Consider the following 24,482-nt stretch of genomic DNA (forward strand, 5'->3'; position numbering starts at 1 on the left):
TACAGTAAGAATTTTCTGACTGATGAAAAGTGGTTTGCAGTGGTCTTGTGATTTTGTCCTACATATGTATCTGACACCCCTTTTTTGTAGAACGAATACTGAATTTAGTAGCTGCTGACTGCATAGCATCCAGATGCTATTTTTTGCATAAATTTGTTATATGCCCTTAAATTTTAATTTCGAACAAGGTGTTTCATCCCTAAATAATTACTGAATGTAAATCAAGTAATTTTATTCTGCACTATTCCACAAGTTTAAGTATAACTCAGTTTCAGCCTAAACGATTATTATATCTGGATGTCTTGCATAGTGGAACAGAATTTGCATAAAAATAGTTGTTCTGTTCATTATTTCGTTCAGCTCTTCTGTACAGAGGGAGTTTGCATACAAATAGCTTGGCAAATGAGTGAACATGATATAAATGATGTTATACATGATTATAAATTACATAGCCTCAAACAGAACTCAAATTAAAACTGATTCAACAAGACGATGCAAGGTACTCACAATCCTTATTTGTGTTAAATTCTGATCACTAAAAATTATGATGTTCACGTTATCATAACTTGAAGGAAGCAAACGTATTGATAAGAGAAATAATTCTCGTTTTAAGTACTTCATGAATATTTTTGCAGAATATTTCATGTCCAAAATCACAATTCATCAACAAATGAAAAAGTAACTTCTCAAAATTATTTAGTTTAACAGCAATTGTCATGAGAGCCAATTTATCTTCATTTTAATAGGTTGAACAGATCAAGTGCATTTAATTATTTCAAAACTCTGTAAAATATGTCTATAGTAAAACCAATAATGATTGAGAGTAAAGCGCGTTGTCATATCTAAATTTTACGTTACCAGTTTATAGCAGAATCAAAATATAGTAAGCAGTAGAGTTGTAGGTTGTGGCAAATTATAGATAATACACAATACTAGTACGATTAAAAGGTATTATTTATGACAAAAATCAGTAATGAGCTTGTAATGAGTAATACTTATACCTTTCCTGATTACTGATCAGTTAAAATTCATTATTTTCTGTATAGTGTTAGATATTTATTACAACTAGTGGCAACGCTGTACGCAACGATATTTCTGTCTTTGTCACTTTACCGTAACTTCCATCTCATCGTTGCAGTCCTCACTAATGTACTTGCAGCCATGAGCGTATCATTGGTTTGTGAATTATACAGCGTGAATTGTACGTTTTACAGTTCAGTTAGTCAGCAATCGACGTGTTGTGATAACAATTGGTGAAAATAATAGTGCTAATAAGTGTTTAGGCGTTACATAATTATATTTCTACACCGTTCTCAAACTACTCAAAAAATGGGAGACATGGTCGGGCCTTCCACGTCGAAAAAGGTAAAACGGTCGGAGTCTCGGTCAGTAAGAGAAAAACAAATTGTACTGCGAGTATTTCACTGTCTTGAAAGAGATCATCAGCCACCAAAGGATGACTTTGTGCATATGTGCTGTAATTCTACGTGTGTACCTCCGAATAACCAACCGGGCATTTCTACATCATTAAGTTCCACAATTACAAAAGATAAATTAGTTGATATGTGCTCTGATTATACCGGTGTACCAAAATCATCGATTTACAAAATACTAAGAGAAGCAGAAATTCATGGGGACGTACAAACGTCAAAAACTAGTAGCGGACGAAAAAAAAATCACAGTTGATGAAGAAGCCAAAACCAGTATACGCAGAACTATTCACAGTTTCTTTTTCAGAAATGAGCTGCCCACACTACAAACAGTTCTGGAGGCACTTAGCGATCATGAATTGTTCCCAAAAATGGGTAAAGAAACTTTTAGGAAACTTGTACACGAAATGAAATTTACGTACGGAAAAGTTGACAGGAAAAGCAGTCTCATTGAACGTCAAGAAATAATAGCATGGAGAAGAAACTATCTAAGAAAAATTGACGAATTTCGGAAGCTCAAAAAAAATTGTACTTCATGGACGAGACATGGGTTAACCAAAGACATACGGTCAAAAAAGTATGGCAGGATGGTAATATAACAAGTGCACGACAAGCCTTTATTGAAGGTTTGTTAGTTGGGTAGTCATCTAATAGTTACGCATATAGGAAGCGACAGTGGATTTTTACCAAATGGTGAATTAATATTTAAATCTAAGAAAACAGGCGACTATCATGAAGAGATGAATGCGGAGGTGTTTGAAAAATGGTTTGAAGGCATCATTCAACTTGTGGAACCTGGGTATGTCATCGTCATGGACAATGCCCCATACCATAGTCGACATTTAGAACCATTACCGAAACAATCATGGAAAAAAGCAGCAATTCAAGAATGGTTAATTAATAAGAAAATCCAATATAACAAAGATAGTTTAAAGGCAGAACTACCTCAGCTAACAAAATTTTACACAGACAAATAAAAAAAAATTCGCAGTGGATGAAATGGCGTTAAGTCGTGGAATAACAGTTTTAAGGTTACCAGCAAGCAGCAATTCAAGAATGGTTAATCAATAAGAAAATCCAATATAACAAAGATAGTTAAAGGCAGAACTACTTCAGCTAACAAAATTTTACACAGACAAATATAAAAAAAATTCGCAGTGGATGAAATGGCGTTAAGTCGTGGAATTACAGTTTTAAGGTTACCACCATACTTACCACTGCGAATAAAACCCAATAGAATTAATCTGGGCGCAAGTAAAAGGATATGTGGCACGAGAAAACAGAACATTTAAATTAGTGGGCGTGCAACATCACCTACAAGAAGCTTTTCATAATTCATTTTGATGATAGCGGTAGCAACAGTGACGAATCTGAGGTTGAAGATTACACGAAAATTTGTACATTTACATTTATATTATATTCTATTATCAAAAATTTGTAATTTGTATTTTCTAGTACCTCTGACGATGAGTTTAAGTTGCTCGAAAGCTTGAGAATAGTTATAAAGAGTTCACTTATCAATTGCTGCAACCCAATAGTAAAAAAAAAAGTTATATATATATATTTATATATATATATATATATATATATATATATATATATATATATATATATATATTGTGTTTTTTATTAATATTGTTAATTTATTTGGTACCTACTATAATTACCACGATTATTACTCCGTTTTCATAAGGCCCACCTAATGACTACAACGATTAGGTAAATTACGATATTGCAAAGTTTTAATGAAATAAAAAAAAATGAGTATGAATATTTTAACTAATTGTACTAAGAATTTTTCTTTCAGTCTTAACCCTCTCAAAAATTAATAAGCACGCCCCCGATTTGCTGTCAACTGGGCTTACTTCTACTCTCAATCAATATTGGTTTTAGTATAGACTTCAACTTTTGAATCAATTTTGAATAGTTGAATGAGAAACATATTTCGATATAGGTATATAGGGCAACAATTCCTTATGCCCAATCTAACATAAGTGTGAAAATTCCCCCTTTTATTACCGTGATTTAAAAACCACCAGCCAATGATGAAAAGGTAGAACAATAATTGAAAAAAATTTCTGTCAGATTACTGGCGTCTAATCATTTCTCAATTTTTAGAGTGCCGTATCCTTTTCAAGTTTAGGTTAGTCTTCGAGTCAAAAGAACAAAACCCTCATAGTTCATGCCCAAGTCAAACAAGTACTCTTTCACAGTTGGGATTCAAGAATTACCAATTGCTTTCCTCCTAAATATCTGACCTTTCAGCACGTGCACTTCCTTTAACAATTACCGCTTTCCTTATTTGTCATGACCGCCCGGAAGTACAATGTTTACTAAATATAAGTAATAGCCGGATTTTGATAACGTGGACAAATAAAGCAGGATGTGCACTTTGCTTATACTCGAAAAGATGCAAGAAAATATATTTTTCAGAAAACTATGCTCATCCTATAATTCAACAGTTTCAGGACGCTGGTGAAAAATTGTCACGAAGAGAGTCAGAAAATTCTTACTGTACCTTGTTTGTTCCTTTTAGAAACCGTTTGCCTGATTCTCAAAAAATACTCAAACTCAGCAGGAAATAATGACAGACGTTACTACACGAGAGGAAGTCGGAATTTACCCTTGCCAATCCCAAAATCAGCAATTATACAATTTTCTTCGATATATGAGAGCAAGAAAATATACAATCACGTTCCCATGTGCAGGGCGATAACAAATTTAAAGAAATTCCAAAAATTAGTTAAAAGAGTACTTCTGCAAAAAGCTTACTAGGTATGACTTAAAGGAATATTAAAACGATGTATTTTAACTCTTCACTTTCAGATGCTTACCTACATATCTGTAATGATTTATTTATTTATTGCCTGTAATGGTTTATACAGTGTGACCCATTTTTAATGGAAACACCCCCCCTAAAATTTGAAGTTGTAAACCGATTTCAATAATTTTTTTTTTGAAATGTCAAGTACTGAAAGGTCTACCTTGGGACAAAATTTGAAATGTTTATTAAAGTTTCAGGGCATACTACGATATTTTCTCTTAGTCGAAAATCGGGATTTTTTATTAGCGATTTTTTTATTGAAAAAATCACTACGCCACTGGATTCAGAGTGCCTCTAAACAGGTGTGACCAAAATTTTATGGAAAAATATTCATTATTAACAAAGTTATGACGACTCAAAAATTCGAAAACTCACACAGCTAACAGTTACAAAAAACACCCTATATCAACAGATATAGCCATGAGAATATTTTTTTTGTGATATCAACAATAAAGTGCCGCCAGATGAAAAAAGAAAAACGAATAGTGTAAATATTTTGAATGAAAATAACGGAATTACATTCAAGTTTTCACGCAAATTAACTAATATTAAGACCTAATATTTCAATTTAAATCTTAGTTGCCATGGAAATGATATTACAGTTTGACACTTGTGAAAGATGTAAGTGTACTATTGTCAACAATATTCACTTTACAGTTCTTTGAATTATTTTGTGTCATGGCTGCAAGATTGAGCGTAAGAGAGAAAATTGAAATTGTACGCCTTTCGGGAGATGACGTTAGAAGTGCTAGAGAGGTTTGTAGAGTATTTAATGAGAGACATCCAGATCGTCCTCGTATTAGCTGCGGCACGGTAAATAAAATATTCAATGAAACTGGTGCAGTATCAAAAATGATGTTAAAAAGTAATCCTGTACAAAGACAAAATAGGAATGACAGGAGTGATCAAATCATTTTAGATTATTTCGTAAATAATCCTGATGCCAGTATAAGGAATGCCACTTAAGATTTGAATATTCCACGAGAAACTATTCGGAGATGTCTCAAGGCGAAGAATATTAAACCTTTCAAGCCAAAATTTTTACACACACTTCAAGAAGGCGACGAATCAAGACGCCTGGAATATTGTTTATTGTCCAAGGGGAATATTTAAACAATAGAAATTTCCTAAAAAACATTTTATATACCGACGAAGCCACTTTCACTACAAATGGAGTAGTGTCATCACAGAATTGTCGCTATTGGGCAGCGGATACTCCTAACTGGGTAATGAACTGTAAAAGCCAGTATTCTCAAAAAATCAACGTCTGGTGTGGGATATTGAACGAACGAATTATTGGTCCTTTCTTTTTTGAGGGAAATATTAATACGCAGAGGTTTCTAGAATTTTTAAACACAGAGTTTTGGGATGCTATTCACGAGCTGCCAATTAATGAACGGTCTAATTTAATTGTCCAGTTAGATGGGTGTTCAGTTCATTATGCCAGAGCTGTGAGGCAATGGCTTAACGAACATTTTCCAAACCGATGGATAGGCCGTGGTAGTCTGTTTATAGAGTGGCCACCCAGATCTCCAGACCTCACAGTTTTGGACTTTTTTCTCTGGGGACTTCTCACACAAAAGGTTTACAAAAACCGCTCAAGAGATAGAAATGAACTTTGTGCAAGAATTCGACAGGAATGTGCAGATATTAGCCCTCAAGAACTAAGGAACGTAATCAGAAACATTCGTAAGCAAGCGCTACGACACATGTATCGAAATACGTGGTGGATTAGTAGAGGCTACTAGAATATGAGTTAGAATTAATTGTTGCACTGAATCGAAACATTTCAATAATTAGTTATTAGTTACGTTTATTAAAATTTTTTGCTTCATTGTTAGTTGAATTGTGTGAATGTAATTCCGTTATTTTCATTAAAAATATTTACGCTATTTGTTTTTTTTTCATCTGGCGGCACTTTATTGTTGAAATCATAAAAAAATGATATATTGTGACTGTTAGCTGTGTGAGTTTTCGAATTTTTGAGTTGTCATAACTTTGTTAATAATGAATATTTTTTTATGAAATTTTGGTCACACCTATTTAGAGGCACTCTGAATCCAGTGGCGTAGTAATTTTTCTCAATAAAAAATCGCTAATAAAAAATCCCGATTTTCGACTAAGAAAAAATATCGTAGTATGCCCTGAAACTTTAATAAACATTTCAAATTTTGTTCCAAGGTAGACCTATTAGTACTTTACATTAAAAAAAATTAATAAATTATTAAAATCGATTTACAACTTCAAATTTTAGGGGGGTGTTTCCATTAAAAATGGGTCACACTGTATATTGTTTTACTTATGTGTATTCGTATATGTACATTTTTAATCCTATAATGGTTGTTCATTGTATATCATAATTTTAATATTTTTTCAAAAGCTTTAACACTGTTGACTTCATGAAGTTTCACTAACTTCGTCAATAAGGATTTCTTTGACAATAAAGCATGATTGATTGGATTGCTGGCAAGACTAATTATAACTACTATCATAAACACCAACACAGGTTGCCAAATGAATGGGTTGTTAAGTTGTGGGTCAAATTATCATGCCAGAAATGTAAGAAAGCTAAATCACTTGGAATTTATGATGTTGGAGTATGGTTCTAATTGTGAATATTTTTTGACTATGAATAAGATGATAATAATTCGGAGCGTAATTTCATGAAATAAGCTAGCTAACTCTTTGAATACTGAATCTCGCATACTCTACTATTGTATATCGAAAACAGATTTTCAATACTTTCCAGTATTATGCAATAATCAAGTATAATAAAAAAGTATTTAATGAAATAGTACATCGATTATCAATAATGTGGGAAGAAGTGGAATACATTTTCCTACAGAAGTACTTGTCTGTGAAGTTAACAAAAATATACTCAATAAATATAGTTTAAAAAAACTAAAAAACACGCTTTTGAAGAACATCAAACTAAAAAGTTAAAAATATTTTTTATAAATAAGCTTGAAACAATAACGAACAAAAAATACTAGTATTATTGTGAAAAAAACGATGTGAGCTTGATATACAAAAATATGGCACAAAGCGCCCACGTTTTTTTCACAATGATACTATTATTTTTCCTTCGCTATTGTTTCAAGCTTATTTAAAAAAATATTTTTAACTTTTTAGTTCGATGTTCTTTAAAAGCGTATTTTTTAGTTTTAAAAACTATATTTATTTTCACTTTTTAGTCCGATTTATTGTCAAAAACATTTTGTTCATTGGTAGAACCTGTAGACCTCTTTTCACTCGTATTAATGAACATATAAAAAAACCTGATAAATCTGCTTTTGGTCACCACATAAAATTTCACAATCACAACTTTAATCCCAATAGAAATTCCAAAATATTACATAAAATAGATAATAAAAATTTCCTTAGACTTGACTTGTTTGAAGAGTTGGAGATTTCTAAAGAACTTTCTAACAATGATCATTGTTTGAATACTCAAGTAAACTTAAACAGAGATTTCCTTCCCCTTCATAAGAGGATTATGAATTATTAATTAATCATAGTTTATTAATATAATTTATTCAATATTTTTCCTCTACATTTTCAATCAAACCCATAATGGACCACTCCTCAAGTTGGTACCATTATTTTAACATGACACTTGACACATTCTGTCTCAAGTTGTCCTTCTTCATAAGATACTTTGACTGAACCACATGGCCTCAATCCAAAAATGTATTTTCTTGGCTATAAGCCTATTTTGTTTTATATAATTTAAATATTACAATGTACAATCCACTTATCTTGATACTTCCTGTTGCCTGATAAGTAAGTAATCTCAAACAATTTTTCCAAATTTCTTAACCTTAAAAAAATGTTACAACTTCAATTTCACTAAATTCCCTTTTCAACTAGATCACTTACTTTCAGGTGAGTACTGATGATGACGAAAGTCGAAAGCGCTTTACACTTTAATACAAAACACCCTGTATATCCTGTACATAGACATAAAGCGCTTTTATACACTTTAATACAAAACCTCTTCGATTAATTAATTCAAATAAGTGTATTCAGCTTTTCCGAATCCTTTTATTTTTTTAAGTTCTTGCCACTAATATTATAAATCGTTAACAGATGGCGCACGAATGTAAAATTTCTCTCAAACAACATAATAAAGTTTGAGATCTCAAATTCTATAGTAATACTGAGATGCAGTAAATCTCTAACAGAGGGCGGACAGTTGTAAAATTTATTTCGAAGTAAATAGAAAATTTGCAGTAATAATTTAAAAAAACAATTCAGTCTTGATGTTTTGATTTGAAGTTTCATTCAAAATATTAATGGACTAAAAATATTTTTCCAGTGAATAATTTTATTTTTCAAATCAATCTTTTGATTTGATATGTATGTCAAGCACTTTAAATCTAATTTTTCGATTTTTTGAAATATTTGAGTAACTGAATTTTTCAGGTGTACAATTTACGATAAAGTTTTCATTGTTGAAATCCATATTCTGGTTTGCTTTCAAATAATCAATTTAGATTTCAAAATGTATCTTCCGTTTCGTTCAAAACTATTTTCTGTACTGAATCATGAGTAATTGTAAATATTTAAATATTTCATTTGTAGTACAACATTTCGCTAACACTTATAATTCTTAAAATATGTTTTTTATTTTAATTTTCTTTTGAACAACCCTCGAATAGCTCAAACAATAATTAATAATTACGTACAGCGCCATCTGCCCGCGAATAGATCAAGAAATATCAATTAGGTTACCTACAGCGCCATCTGCCCGCGAATAGATCAAGCAATACTGCCGATAATTCTATCGATACAGATCCCGAGCTCAGGAGTTACAAACAAACATACATACAAACTTACATAAATACAGGTGAAGCTAATATAAAGTGTGTAAAAATAATAATTCAAATTTTCAAATGAGATTCAAAAAAACTAATGACTACATTTATGCCTCAAAAAATTTATGAATTTCCAATCTTGGTCATTTATTGATCCATTTTTTAAATGTTTCTTGATAAGTAACTTACAGTTTATTCTTTTCTGAATCATTGAACCATTGTACATGGTGCCCTTCAATTACTTATATGGTAAGAAATTCGAAATTCAGAAAGAAGGTAAAGTAAATTTTATTGTCCAGCAAGAACCAAGACTTAAAATGTCTTTCTGTCACGTTTGGTATTCGGTTTGTACGGAAATAAAACACAGGGCCAACAAAAAAGTTTTTCTCATTTAATGGAGCCGGTTAACCAATCGCATTTATCGTACCAACTAATATTGAATCCTCGATTTTGTCGATTATCTGACGCTTTAATTGAAATCAAATTTGGTTGAGGCTTTTCCAGAGTTTTACTAATGTAAAATTTATTCGTTTGTTCGAAGGTGATTGACAATGTTTCATGATGAATTTCACTAGTTCGGACTTCCATTGTCTACTATATAAAATGATTTGAAATCCCTGAAACAACTAAAAAAGAAGAATTGAAAATGAATAGCTGAAAATAACAATTATATTAACCAAAATAAACCTGAAATGAAATAATAGTGAAATAAAATACAAGTGAAAATAGAACAATTGAATGAATAAAAATAAAGAAATGAAAAAAGAAAATAAAAATAAAAGTGGAGAGATTCCAAGTCACGTTAGTTCACGACGTTTCGATTGTTAGTATCTACAATCGTCTTCGGGTGATGACTGGACTGATTCCTCCGAGAGATGACTATTTATAGGTCGTTCGAGTACTTTCACTTATCCCCGCTTTCCATTTTCCGCTTCACTGGTTCCGTGGGAGATGACCGTTTTGGCGGGAGTTAGCCATTTTTCGCTTGATGATGGGTTTCCATATGTTGCGTATTTCTACGCTGGCTTGGCTGAATACGTTGTTGTACAACATGTATGCGGCTTCCTTAAATTTTCTCGTAAACCCATGTTCCTTTCTGTATAAGATCTCAGCTTGGGACCACTCGATGTTGTGTTGATGGGTCCAAACATGGTCTGCTATTCCTGATTTGCTGGTTTCCTCTCGCTGTGTGGGTATCTTGTGCTCGGCAATGCGAACATTCAATGGCCTCTTAGTTTCACCAATATAGGATTTTCCGCACTCACAGGGTATCCGGTAAATGCAATTCTTGGAATCGCAGTCCGCGTTTAGTGGCCTGGTTTTCGTGAGGCTGCTACGGATAGTGTTACCGGATCTGAAGCAGGTTCTGATGTTGTACTTGGAAACAATTCTTCTTATCCTCTCCGATATTATCGTAAGATAAAGACTTGAAATTATTTGTCAGCAACTGATTGACTATATCGTCAGATTTTTTAATTTCGTCCTACTTATCCATAATAAATGGAAAAAAACTTACCGAAAAGTGAAAACCTGAAAACACCTTGAAATTGAAAGAAAACACTTTAAAAACACATTAAAAATATTACCAAAAAGCACTGCTAATATACAATACTGCCTGTTTCATACACAAATAACAAGTATTATCAAGAAACACTAAAACGATTCACCGAAATATTTTTCAGTCCCGGTCCGTCACGGCATCCCGTCCGAATAGTTTAATCAGAAACAAACGCAGTAGTACACTAACGAAGACCAACTGGAGGCTAGCCTCCTCTAACGCTATAATTTCTGCAACTAAAATTATAAATCGGGACGTATGTCGCTGGCTGGATCGGTCTCGCGGAGTTTGTGTTTTTTAAAGCGGTCGGAGGCTTGGCTCCCTTGCAACGTATCAACGTATGGCATTTATTATTTCGGGTTGATGGTTTATTCGTTATTCGTTCATGGGCGGTGCGTTTGAGTTTTTTTGATGCAGGATACATTGTGGTAGGTACTACGTAGTGAGTGATAGTGTTTTTTCGGGCATATTATGTATTTATATTAGAAATTAATAGTAAAGTAATGGTACCCAAGCATTTTTAAAAAAAATAATCATAATTATTTGTCAATATCTTTTAATTCATTGCGATGAATAGCCTCACATTTTATGAGGAGGCTAAGCCTCCCTTGCCTCCTCTGACGAGCCGCCGCCGCATTTTATATTTATTTACTTAGATTTGTATTTATTTTTCAAAAGCTTTGTCCACAAGATTTATTCTTAATGACAAAGTATGTTATTATTATTATGTTCATAGAAACTTTTTTTAAACGACCTAGCGAATCATACCCTGAAGTTTGGTACCATAGTTAGGAAACACCCTGTATATCCTGTACATATACATAAACAATCCATTGCTTCTTGAAATTTCCACAAAAGTCGGAATATGACGTATATTTTTTAGGAAACAATGTTTTCCAACTGGCTTGGTCATTTAGCCCTTCACCTTCCGATACTCATTAAATTTCATAAGTATATTATTACTAAAATTCGTTAGGTACTTCCTAAACCACATAATGTTATCTAAATCCCCACTAAATAACTCTTCCTCTCCGCTTGACTTCCATAAACAATTGTACGCTGAAAAAGTGGGACACGAAGAAACAACTAACAAAGTAGTGCATTGCCCTGAGAGCTTGTTTCACTACTCAACCGCCATCTACCAATAACGGCCGTAGCTACACTCTTTCAGTTTGATTTTTGAAGCTTCAGGCTTTGGCCGGTTGACCTCCTTCGCTATTGGTCGAGAGATTGCCTAAGAAGGCATACAAATCACTATTCACGATGTAGTCAACCAACTCAATGGTGACAGAGAATAGCGTAGGTCATAGTGATCATTTGTTTGGACCAACAGTTTAAAGGTCCAACAGCTTTTGAATGCTGAAGAAATACACGATACGAGTTTTATGTATAATTAATTCATTTACTTGGAAGAGGTGTGTATTGCATTTATAAAAAATATAATTTGCTGACGATGAATTACAAGTTCATTGGTTTGGAGAGTGTTTTGTTAAAATTTAATGTACCGGGGAAAAATTATGTTAACAGAGTAACCGAAATGTTTCTTAATAAAAAGGTACTCAAATAAGCAACTACACACATCGGAAAAGTCTAGGGATATTTTTAAAAATGGCAATATTTTTTTTTAGATCGCTTTAGGAAAAAAAAAGTTGAAGGGTGATTATTAAACGAATGTAACTTACAACAAAATTTATTAAATGGTCAAAAATACTGAGTGCGCATATAAGCAGAACTAAAAAAAAATATGGCTCTTCTTTGGCACCCCGAAAAAAAATCATAATACAAAAAAAAATGAAATCAGTACAAAGTATGGCCTCCACGCTGGTTTATTACGGCCCTACATCTATCGTGCATCGACAAAATGAGATTGTCAATGTCTTGTTGAGGTACATTTGCCCATTCAGCGAATAAAAGCTCTCTCAATTGAAACGTTGTGTGAATGTTCCCCATATGCGGAGTAATTCTTCGTTGAAGCATGTCCCACACATGCTCGATGGGATTCAGGTCCGGTGATTGTGCTGGCCATGGCAATACATCAACTCCTTCGTTGGTGAGCCAGTCAGTCACTAGACGCGCGACATGTGGACGAGCATTATCGTGCATTAGGTGGAAGTTTTCACCAATTGCACCAGCAAACGGACGGACGATAGGTAGAAGAATGGTGTCGAGGTACTGTCGAGCTGTGAGGGAGCGATTTGGAAAAACAAGATCGGTTCTGCCGCCTATCATGATTCCGCCCCATAGCATTACTGTACCACCTCTGTATGTGTGGGCTTCCTGGACGTGTCTCAAACGTTCATTATTTCCAGGTCGTCTCCACAGTCTTACTCGACGAGAATCTGGATGAAATCCAAATCTGGATTCGTCTGTAAACAAAACTGTGGCCCAATCATTTGCATCCCAGTTTTGATGTTCTTGACACCACTCTAATCTTCTACCGCGATTGCCTCTCGACAAAGGTGGACATCTAAGTGGCCTTCTGTTGTGGAGATCTGCTTCATGCAGTCGATTTCTGACAGTATCACCACCAATGGTTACCTGGTGCGTCTGCTGCAACACGTTAACCAACTCAGGTGCTGTGATTGTCGGTTGTCTTCTTGCGGTTAAGACCTGAAATCGGTCTTGAACTGCAGTTGTAGTGCGTCCTCGCCCTGGATGTTGTTTGGCTGGACTGCCAGTTTCACGGAAACGCCGCCACAATCGACTGATAACACTTTGGGAGACCCCCAAACGAACAGCTACATCATTTTGTCGCACGCCACCTTGAAGAAGCCCTACAGCTCTATTCATCTCAGCCAATAGTAAGTGATGGCGTTCCATATTAAAGCACAATATTTCCAGTTTAATTGCTGAGCAAGAACTGCATAGAATGTACAAACTCGACACTTTCAGATTATTCATTTTAGCCGAAAACCTACAGTTTGTAAAAAACTTGATAAAAGATTAGTTACCATTTTTGCAGGGGCTGTTCAACCCATAGAAATCTACAGGGTGGTCGAGTGTACCAATTTAATCGAAATTAAACGACCTCATGCATTTATTTTTATTATATTTAGTATGTTATAAAAATATCCCTAGACTTTTCCGATGTTTGTATATAGGCATGGTAAATTTATAATTGCTAGTAAGAGAATGAGAAACAAAAAAAAGGTATTGAGAAATATTCAAAACTTACAACTCAATATCGTTTAAAAGCTCATTGAAAACTATCTATACTTTTTTCATAACCACCAAATTGAGTTCAAATGGAAATCGATTTTAGAGATTTTTTTGATAATTCAAACATATGGTGGTTGCAACGGAGAGATTTAGGTCACCGTGTCTAAAAACTAGTCCAAATATAAGGTAATTTTGCAGTACTACTACGGACCTCATCGGCTACCGCAGTGGTATATGAAACGTCAAGCATAAAAACCTGCGAATCACGACCAAAAAACCCGGAAAATACCTTTCACGCAAATGATAGAATAACTCATTTTTTTTATTTCGATGTGGAGAACATTTTGACGAAAACAACTGTCTATTTTCTCGCAAAAAACTGATTCATTCGATCTCAAATAACAAATATAGGTAAGTAGGTAGGTAGGTCTAAAGTGAGTAGGCCTATTCGACCCTCCACCGCAACCCATACGGGTTTATTGTGGCTCACACCTACTCACACTCGGCAAAATAAACTCAGCTTCTTAACGAAGCCGATTAGTTTGTATGGTGAGTGGTCTTTAAGGTCAGCGGGGCAGGCACAAAGTATATGCTCTGCAGTTTCATCATTTTCCAGACAGAGGCGACACACACTGTCTTCCGACAGTCCAAGTCTCTGCATGTGATGATTCAAATGACAGTGACCTGTAAGAAGGCCTGTTAGACATCGTAGTTCATCCCTACTGTAGTCCAACAACTGTTTGGTATCAAGTTTCGAAGGGTGAATAAACGCTTTGGAGTGAGCCAATCCTGGAAGATTCTGCCAGAAGTCCATAACTCTTCTTGCCATCCAGGTGTTAAGTGCTTGTTTGGCAAAGCTCAAAGCGATGCCAATGACAGGTTCTGGTCCAATGAAGCTGCTTGCAGCACCCTCCTTAGCAAGAGAGTCAGCAGCTTCATTGCCTTCCAGGCCAGTATGGCCAGGAATTCAGACCAGAGACAATATGTTCAGTCTTCCTATCGAGAAGAGTCTTTTTTGACAGTTTGCTACCAATTTAGACATTGCTCGTTTCTTTTTGGTGCTGTAAAAATCTATAATTCATTGCCCGAGCAATTGAAGAGATTCAATATCAGGAAATTCAAATACAAAAATTATATCTATGATAGTCAGTAATGTCAACTTTTGCTTTTTAGACAACGGATCAATTAAATTAAATTATTTATCAACTATCTTTAGAAGGTAATCACAAATTGTTATTTTATTTACGGTTCTCATTTCATGGTTCCATCACTGTTAATTGCTTTTATTTTTGTATGTTTGCGTGCATTATGGAGTGGTGTTTGTTGGTTGAGTTAGAGTAGCTTTGAGCTAGACTTCGCAAAGGAGTACTAGAATCTCCTGTAACCTATTTTCATTTCCAAATATATCTTTGTATTGTTTTTTTATATTATCAATAAAGCCGATTTATTATTATTATTATCTAGAAGGATCTCCATGGCCCCAGACAGTGTGGTACTGATGGCACTACTGATAGCCAGACAAGCCTGTCTCTGTAAGCCAGAGAACTTCGCTTGGGGCGTTTTCTGTAAAGCCTTCGGCCACCAGGTAATTGCACCATAAGTGATCGTTGGTCTGACAATCATCACATAAGGCCAATGGATTTGTTTGGGACCTAAACCCCAAGTTTTACCACAAATCCTTCGGCATGTCCATAGAGACACTCTGGCTGTGTGTAAAACTTTTTCCAAGTGAGCGTTCCAGGTGAGTCTTTCATCAAGGACAATGCCAAGATATTTCATATCCGTTCTAAATGAAATGACCACACCATTGACGGAAAGTGGCGTTAGATCGTCCAATTTCCTTCTCTTGGTGAAGGGGATTAACACAGTTTTGCTGGGGTTGACAGACATCTGCTCCCTCTGGCACCAACTGTGAACAACGTCCAACGCGCTTTGGAGGATATTACAAGCTACCCTTTCCGACGTGGACCTTGCCAGGATGACAAGGTCATCTGCATAAGCTTGCAGATCAACTTTTCTTCTGTCGAGGGCATCAAGCAGACTATCCACCAGGAGCGACCACAGAAGGGGAGGTAGTACCCCACCTTGAGGGCAGCCCCTGGTGACCCTGAACCTGATAGCCTCGCCTCGAAGAGTCGTAGTTGCAGTTCTGTTTACTAGCATGGCATAGATCCAGCCAGTTATGGTCGATTCTATACCCTTTCTAGCCAGAGACAATCCTATAGATTTAGGTAGTGCATTGTCAAATGATCCTTCAATATCAAGAAATGCAGCAACCGCAATCTCCTTGTTATCAAGGGATTGGGAGATTTTCTCAACGAGGTTGTTTAATGCCGAATCTGTCGATTTGCCGGTTTGATAAGCATACTGGTGGTTGCTCAGGGGGGATGCTTATAATGCTACCCTCCTGATATGTCCGTCCAGTATCCTCCCAAGTCCTTTCAACAGGAAGGATGTAAGGCTGATTGGTCGTACCGATTTGGGGTGTGGGTCTCTCCGGCCCACTTTAGGTATACATACCACCCTTGCTGCCAACCAACTGGGTGGTGTATAGTTCCACGCCAGACTAGCACTATACAATTTTGTGAGAATAGGTAAAATTATTTCCAGTCCGTTTTGAAGAAGAGCTAGAAATATACCATCCTCTCCGGAAGATTTGAAGGGCTGCCGGTGCTATGATAACCTTTCTTGCGACGTCCCAGTCGTTTAGTCCAGTCATTATAGTAAGTTCACCTCGGAATTCGAGATACCCAGCAGTAAGTCTGTAAATACTTGTATATTGACACCCTAGAAGTTGTCTCATAACCTACATATGGTAGGGTTTAAACAACTATTAAATTTCAAAGGTCACGAAAATCGGTTTTTTGCGCTTTTTTTGGAAATATCTCATTTCCTATGGGTTTTTTGCTATTTGTATTCATTATCAATATTGTAGAATACACAATTCTCTACAAATTTTGTTTGAAAACATTTTTTATACGGTGAACCGTTTTCGAGATAGAGGGCGGAGAGCACGCGGTCACAGCATCACTTCAGGTCAACCGGTGCCTCCGGTCGAAAACGCGCCATATATAGTTGATGAACTATCGATAAATCAATGATTATAAATATTTGACAATTTTTATTAACTATTATATTATATTTTATCATTTTTTTCCTAACTCATCCACTTTTTATTCAGTATTAATTTATTTAACAACACTTACCTGCCCATGTAATTGCAGAATTGTTAATGAAAATATAGGAATTATATTTGAATTTTAACCTAATTAATATTTATAACTTCTTACATGATGGAAAAAAAACAAATAAATTATGAATTAATCTTTTTATTAAAAAATATCATTGAATACATTTATTTTTATTGAAAGTAAAGAAATGGAATAAAGGGTATAAAAACTACAATTTATAATTTTAATCATCTTCTTTCTCTTCATCGTCGTCTTCTGGCTGCTGGTAAATTTCAAACTGGTCTTCATTATCGTCTTCAACGACATTTGTCTCAAGTTCTTCCATGATTTCGGGGTCAAAGGTTCCATCTTCATTAATGTCGCTCTGATTTGGTAGAGCATTGAGACAAGCTTGCCCATTACATTGGCCACAAGCTAAAGAGCATTGCAAGCCCGCTTTGCTGCATCCGCATCGCGAACCACAACCACTCTTGCAGTTGCAGAAAATTGTATTTAGCAAATATTCTGGAGCAGGTTGCAAACTTGTCATGATAGGCTTCAGAAAATCGTTTCGCATTGCCCAACCCCATGCCTGGGGTTTCAAATCATGTCCTGCAAGTTTGAACTTGATAATATACACGGTTGAAATGTTGATGAGCAGCTGCACTTGTTGGTGGAATATTTGAAAGCTGCACAGGTTTATTAAGTTTTGTAGACTTGACGTAATGCATATAACGAAGATGATCGAGACTTTTCACAGATTTCGGAGCATTATAGACTGCCAATAAGGTTTGAGTTCCACTCTCTAATAATCTCTGGGCCGAACAATTTTCTTCCTCAAATGCTGCAGCTAGTTCATCCAAATTTGTCAGTTTCTCAAAAACTTTTAAAAATGATTTTTTTCAATTTTTAAAAAGCGCAGAAGTTGTGTCACACCCACTTAATGCATGCAGAAATAAAATATGTTTTTTAGAATGAGGATAATTATCAAAACTAATAGTCGAGTATATCTCCATTTTTACATTACCTTTCCCAACTTTTTTAAAGAAAATTTCTTGTTCGTAAGACAGTGTACGCCCAATTAAAATGACAAGTAAATCAATATTTTGTCCTATTATAACTGCAGTTTTTTTAGACTTTGATTCTTCAATTGCAGTTTCAACAATAAGAACATCCGCATCATCTCTGGCTTGTTTAGTAGTAATATTTGCAGCTTGTAATTTTTCAATTAACATATCAATGAACTTATCTTTGTTATTTCGATTTGATAAAAATTTTTCTTGAGTAACTGGTACAACCATTGTTTCATCGAAACAAACTTCATACGTTTTTGAAAGTGCAGCAGGTCTTTTCTGCTGCCCCATAGCTTTTACGTTCTTTCTGTAGCCTGAATATCCGTCAAATACAACAATTATTTTGGAACTGTAATGCCTTTGTAAATAATTCATGTATTTATCAAAAATAATAGAAAAAGTATCTTCTCTGCTCCATACAACATGATGAAGAAGAAATTTAATGCATGAAGAAAATGATAAAATATAATATAATAGTTAATAAAAATTGACAAATATTTATAATCATTGATTTATCGCTAGTTCATCAACTATATATGGCGCGTTTTCGAACGGAGGCACCGGTTGACCTGAAGTGATGCTGTGACCGCGTGCTCTCCGCCCTCTATCTCGAAAACGGTTCACCGTATAAAAAAATTTTTTAAACAAAATTTGTAGAGAATTTTGTATTCTACAATATTGATAATAAATACAAATAGCAAAAAACCCATAGGAAATGAGATATTTCCAAAAAAAGCGCAAAAAGCCGATTTTTGTGACCTTTGACCTTGAAATTTAATAGTTGCTTACACCCTACCATATGTAGGTTTTGAGACAACTTTTAGGGTGTCAATATACAAGTATTTACAGACTTACAGCTGGGTATCTCGAATTCCGAGATTCTTACCTAATTTAAGCTTAAATGACTGGATTACTTCTTTTTTGGGCGTTTAGCGCCTTCGAAGATGGACGGTCTGTTGCTATCAAGAGTCAGATTTCCAGGAAAGTGGTTTTCTATCAAAAGCTCTAACGTTTCTTTACTAGAGGTCGTAAATGTTCCATCGGGTCGTTTGAGCGACCCAATTTCAGCAGTCGGCTCTCTAGAGATAATCTTGTGAATTTTTGTGCTGCGAGGTAAATCAGAGGTACTCTCACAGAACTTCCTCCAAGACTCCCGTTTTGCCTTTCTGATTTCCTTGTTGTATGACGTTAAAGTGGTTTTATAAAGCTCCCAGTTACCTGACGCTTTAGCTCGATTGAATAGTCGTCGAACTTCTAATAACAAATATAGGTAATCATCAATCCATCAAAAAAACAAAAGTGTTCCTCATAGATTTTCATTAATATTCTGAGCCGTTACTTGATGAAAATCAATAACACCCTCATGATAATGAAACAGTCATAGAGAAGTCATTGGTGTAAAAACTGTTTTACTATCATGGTTTGTATTATATATGACTGATAATTTTTTCCATAGGTTATTTCTCTAAAATTCAAGAAAATTGAAAAAATCGTGGAAAATCAAAAACAGTTTATTTCAGAAATTGCCATTTATTATACTCTGGGATAGAAAGAAGTCTCTTAAATATTTTAGATATATTCAATGTATGTATTATTTTGCAAATATATTTCTCATCAGCTATTATCGTGTCTGTCATTTTAAACATGAAGAGATATATCTGATTTTATATTCATAGCACCATTGAAATAAATGGTGAATGCTCCAAATCAAACTGATATACGGGGTGTCAACGAGAAGTCATAACTTCTAGACTATTAGATGTATCAAAATGAGATTTGGTATAGGTAAATGGTATGTGAAGAGGAAATTTTTCACATATTTTCATTGATAATTCCATTCGAAATTCAAATACAAATTATGTTTTGTTGCGTAACATGAACTGTGGGAGTAGATTCTTTACGAAATAATGCAGTTTCATGAACAATGAAACAATTTCGTCATTATTCCTCAAATTAATTTGGATAGTGTGGGAATACATCAGTAGAACAAAGTTTTATAACACATTCGTTGCCAACTCTTATGTTCAATATTTGTAGGTGAATAAAAGCCTAGTAACTTCACAGAAAAAAAGAATGGCATACAATTTCACAGTGTAACGAAAAAGCGTTAGATATTTAATTATGATGCACTGTTTGGAACCTTTGGTGTAGTAATGAATATTACTGGAGTTTTTTCCCAACACCAAATCATTATTTTCAACACCTCGACACGTGTTTCGATCACCAAGTGATCATCTTTAAAGAGGAAGATTAAAACTAGAAACTAATGCGAAGCTAACCTTATTTATATAAAAATTAATTTCACAATATTGCCTATCTAAATTTATTTTTGCAATGTGTCTTTATGAAGTAATCAGTAAACCCAACAATATTATTTTATTTTAACAAGCTATATAGTATGTTCTTTGGTATAGGTCCGTCATCGTTATTCATAATATTATTGTGTTTACTTATTTCTACACTCTCATAGGCATCTAGTTGCCTGTTGTTAACTTGTCTAAAACTAATCTTAATGAACTGAAGTCTATGGAATGGTTTTGTTGCAAAATATGATGATATTTTAAGTGTGATATGTGTTCCTTATATCTTACTTTAATAGATCGTTTTGTCTGTCCATAATATTTTGCATCGCAGTCCTTACATTCAATTTCGTAAATTCCAGACTTTTCCGTGTCAGCTATTGGAGCTCCTACCTACCAAATAGCAAAGTAGCTCACTAAGGAATTTGAAACCTTGTCTATTGCGGAACCAAGTTTTACTATAAAAACTCTTTAGAGTTCATACAACATACAAAAAAAACGTGGTTTTGCAAGAAGGTGAGATTTTGGTTTCTTTTGTTGTTAGTTCCTTATTTCCTAGCGTCCCAGTTTCACAGACCTTGCAATACCTCAAGGAATTACTAGAGAAAAATAATTTCAATAATAACGAAATCGATGAATTCGTTTCTCTTACTAATTTGTGTATGAAACAAAATCGGTTCCAGGTAGAAGGTTGCTTTTATGAACAACAGGAAGGAACGGCCATGGGAAACCCCTTGTCCCCCTACCTGGCAGACCTGTTCATGAGCAGATTCTAAATGGAAACCAAAGAAAAGTCGAAGTATTTCCTAGGATTTGGCTAAGGTATGTGGATGATATTTTCGCGATATTCGATACCAAAAAATGGAATATTGACGACTTTGTTTCCATTTTGAATAATAGATGTCCAGCAATAAAATTCACGTATGGGTTAGAAAACAAGGGACAACTGCCATTTCTTGGCGTTTTGGTAATGAGGAGTCAATATGGAGGGTTAGAATACGATATATTTAGAAAAGAAACAAGCACGTACAGGTATATTTCTGACAGTTCACATCACTGTGGACAGCATAAACGTGCTGGGTTGTTCCATACCACCAATATACGAGGAACTTGGAATTAGGTGTGAAGGTGGTTTTTAAAACAAGTCATACACTACAGAGCCTTTTGGGAAGTCCAAAAGACAAAGTCGAGAATTCGGAAAAGTCTGGAATTTACGAAATTGAATGTAAGGACTGCGATGCAAAATATTATGGACAGACAAAAAAATCTATTGAAGTAAGATATAAGGAACACATAGCACACTTAAAATATGGAAGACTTGAAAAATCAGCAGTCGCCCATTATATTTTGCAAAAAAACCATTCCATAGACTTCAGTTCATTAAGATTAGTTAGACAAGTTAACAACAGCAGGCAACTAGATGCCTATGAGAGTGTAGAAATGAGTAAACACAATAATATTATGAATAACGATGACGGACCTATACCAAAGAGCATTCTATATAGCTTGTTGAAATGAAATAAAATAATGTTGTTGGGTTTACTGATCACTACATAAGGACACATTGCAAAAATAAATTTGGATAGGCAATATTGTGAAATTAATTTTTATATAGCTGAAAATTGTTTTATATAAACATATATTGTAAAATAATAGATAAGGCAAAATTGTAAAATTAATTCAGTTTGATATACCTGTATGGGTGGTACACCTGGATGGTTTACCTGAATGGGATACCTATATAGCATAAATAGGGTTAGCTTCCTATTATTTTCTAGTTTTATTCCAACGTCGATCCTGAGAGGGAAACATCGCGGTGGATATGGAATTTCTAGAAATTCTAGATGCATCGATCTTACTATAAAAGAGCGAGTTCCTTCGGCAGGGAGAGTAGTAAGAGAGTGTTCGAAGTGTCAAGCAAGCGAGTATTCTAAGTGAATTATAATCAGTGCAGCAGTTGTGTATTAAGTAAATAAAAGTTGTCTAAGTATTATTAGTGTTGTTGTTTTAAAAACGAATCCCAAGTAAATATCGTAACAATATTAATTCTCGTTAGAGGAATGGAGTAAATAATAGCAATTTCTCAGGTTAGTAATGAAAAAAATATGTATTTCTAGTGTTTCAGACTTTCTAGTACGTGAATTATATTGTTTCAGGTAAGAAAATTTCACAAGACAAATTTTCATTGTTTTAGAAATTGTTATAACCAAGGTCTCGTAAATTTGTTTTTTCTACAAATCAAAAGTGTTATATATTTTTTGATTTCCATACTCATTTTTGACATGGTCTTATCTTATCTAAATATTTTGGTCGTTTGAAATATATTAGTATTTTTTATTCACAGAATACAAGTCTGTTATAACTTTTTTAGACATCGAAAGTCCGAACCTGTAACATTCACAAAACAACATCGTCAACCAAATTTAAATATCGGTTTTTTTAATAATAGAACGATTTTTTAACTGACCTCATTATTGCTATTTCGGAAATGTTGAGGCTTACAAGATTGGTTAAATTAAATAAAAGTTGCCTTCTTTTGTGAACAAAAAATCTTTTGTTTGACGATGGTTGACAATGTCTCGTAGTGTATTTCATCAGTTCGGACTTCCATTATCTAATATAATATGAATTGATTTGAAATTCCTGAAATAAAATTAAAAAAGATTAACCGAAAATAACACATTTTATTAAACAAAAAACTGAAATTACAAAGGAATAACATACAAGCAACAACCAAACAAAGAAAAATTAAAATATTAATAAAAGCTGAAAATGAAAAAATTAAAAATATTATTAAAAAAAAATGAAAAAATTAAAAGATTTCAAACCAAGTTATGTCATGACGTTTCAATTGTTAGTAACCACAATAGTTTCGATTGTTAGTATCCACAATCGAAACTTCGTGACATAACTTGGTTTGAAACCTTTTAATTTTTATTTTTTCATTTTTTGTTAATAATATTTTTAATTTTTCATTTTCAGCTTTATTAATATTTCAATTTTTATTTGTTTGGTTGTTGCTTGTATGTTATTTCTTTGTAATTTCAGTTTTTTGTTTGAAATCCCTGAAAGAATCTAAACTAAAAATAGGGAAATTCTGACCTAATAATGATGATGTTTTTTCGAAGATGAATGTTCAGAAATGTATCTGTTGTGATACATAGCTGAAAAAATTATGATGGATAGGTACTGAAATGAATGAAAAAAAACTAGTTGCCTATATTGAAAAAAAAACATGAAACCTAATGAATGAAACGTTGCAATAAAAATTAGTTCATACCCGATCATAACAAATGTGAAACGCCACTAAAATTACTCCTGCTTTATTTTCTTATCATTTGAAATTGAGGCGGTAGAGCCACCAAAGCAAATCCGCCAATTTTTATTTTTTGCAAAACATCTCATAGACGTCCATTGATGGTAACAATCTGATTTTTTTATTGTTCTCCAGAAAGGCAACTTCTGAAACATTTAACCAGTACTACCATTTTGATCTAGAGGTATTGGCTAAGAAACACTGTCTGTATAATTTTGTTTATGGAAAGTATAATCTAATTAAAGTAAGCAAACTTTGACAGAGTTTTTTATATTTCGAAATATTGCATTTTGTATTATCCAAGCCATAATTAGTGTCTAAGATAAGAAAGTCCAGCATGGGAAAATCGGAAATTGTGAGGATTACAGAGTCGGGTAAACTTGAAAAAAGTATCCTATTTTGAAGCTCATGTCGCTTTGAAATTAAGAAAATCCGTAGGTATTCGATAACAACTGAAATTCGCCAAATCCGTATTAATTTTTTTCGACTTTATTCAAGAAAATATTAAAAAGCAAAAAACACTTTCTTGTTGCCACTTTTCAAGGAATACAAAAAAAAATAACGTTTACAGATTTTCAATCCGATGTTCCGTCTACGAGCAACCATAAACAATTTCAATTTTTTTATATCGACCGGAAAAAATCATTCGGTGTAAGTTGACCCCTCTTGCGCCAACTCCACTGATGTTTCCCCAAAATCGTTTGATGAGTAGATTATAAAACGTCAAAATGGACGACTTTTTCCTATTTAACAGACTTAGTATCTTTGTTTCTAGTTTTCCGATACTGGCTCTCCTTATCTCGGACACTTCGTTTATACTAAACACTCTGTAAGA

At 34.1% G+C, this 24,482-nt stretch overlaps 1 protein-coding gene across 4 annotated transcripts in view; it reads right to left on the minus strand.

The window, feature by feature from the left end:
• The window catches only part of ec (ubiquitin specific peptidase echinus), a 348,513-nt gene that overhangs the window by 108,279 nt on the left and 215,752 nt on the right, over positions 1-24,482 (minus strand). The window lies entirely within an intron of this gene.

This window comes from Leptinotarsa decemlineata, unplaced genomic scaffold, assembly GCF_025532065.1.
Source record: "Leptinotarsa decemlineata unplaced genomic scaffold, Ldec_3_MD MMD2_P_RNA_scaffold_14, whole genome shotgun sequence".
Classification (NCBI taxonomy): domain Eukaryota; kingdom Metazoa; phylum Arthropoda; class Insecta; order Coleoptera; family Chrysomelidae; genus Leptinotarsa; species Leptinotarsa decemlineata.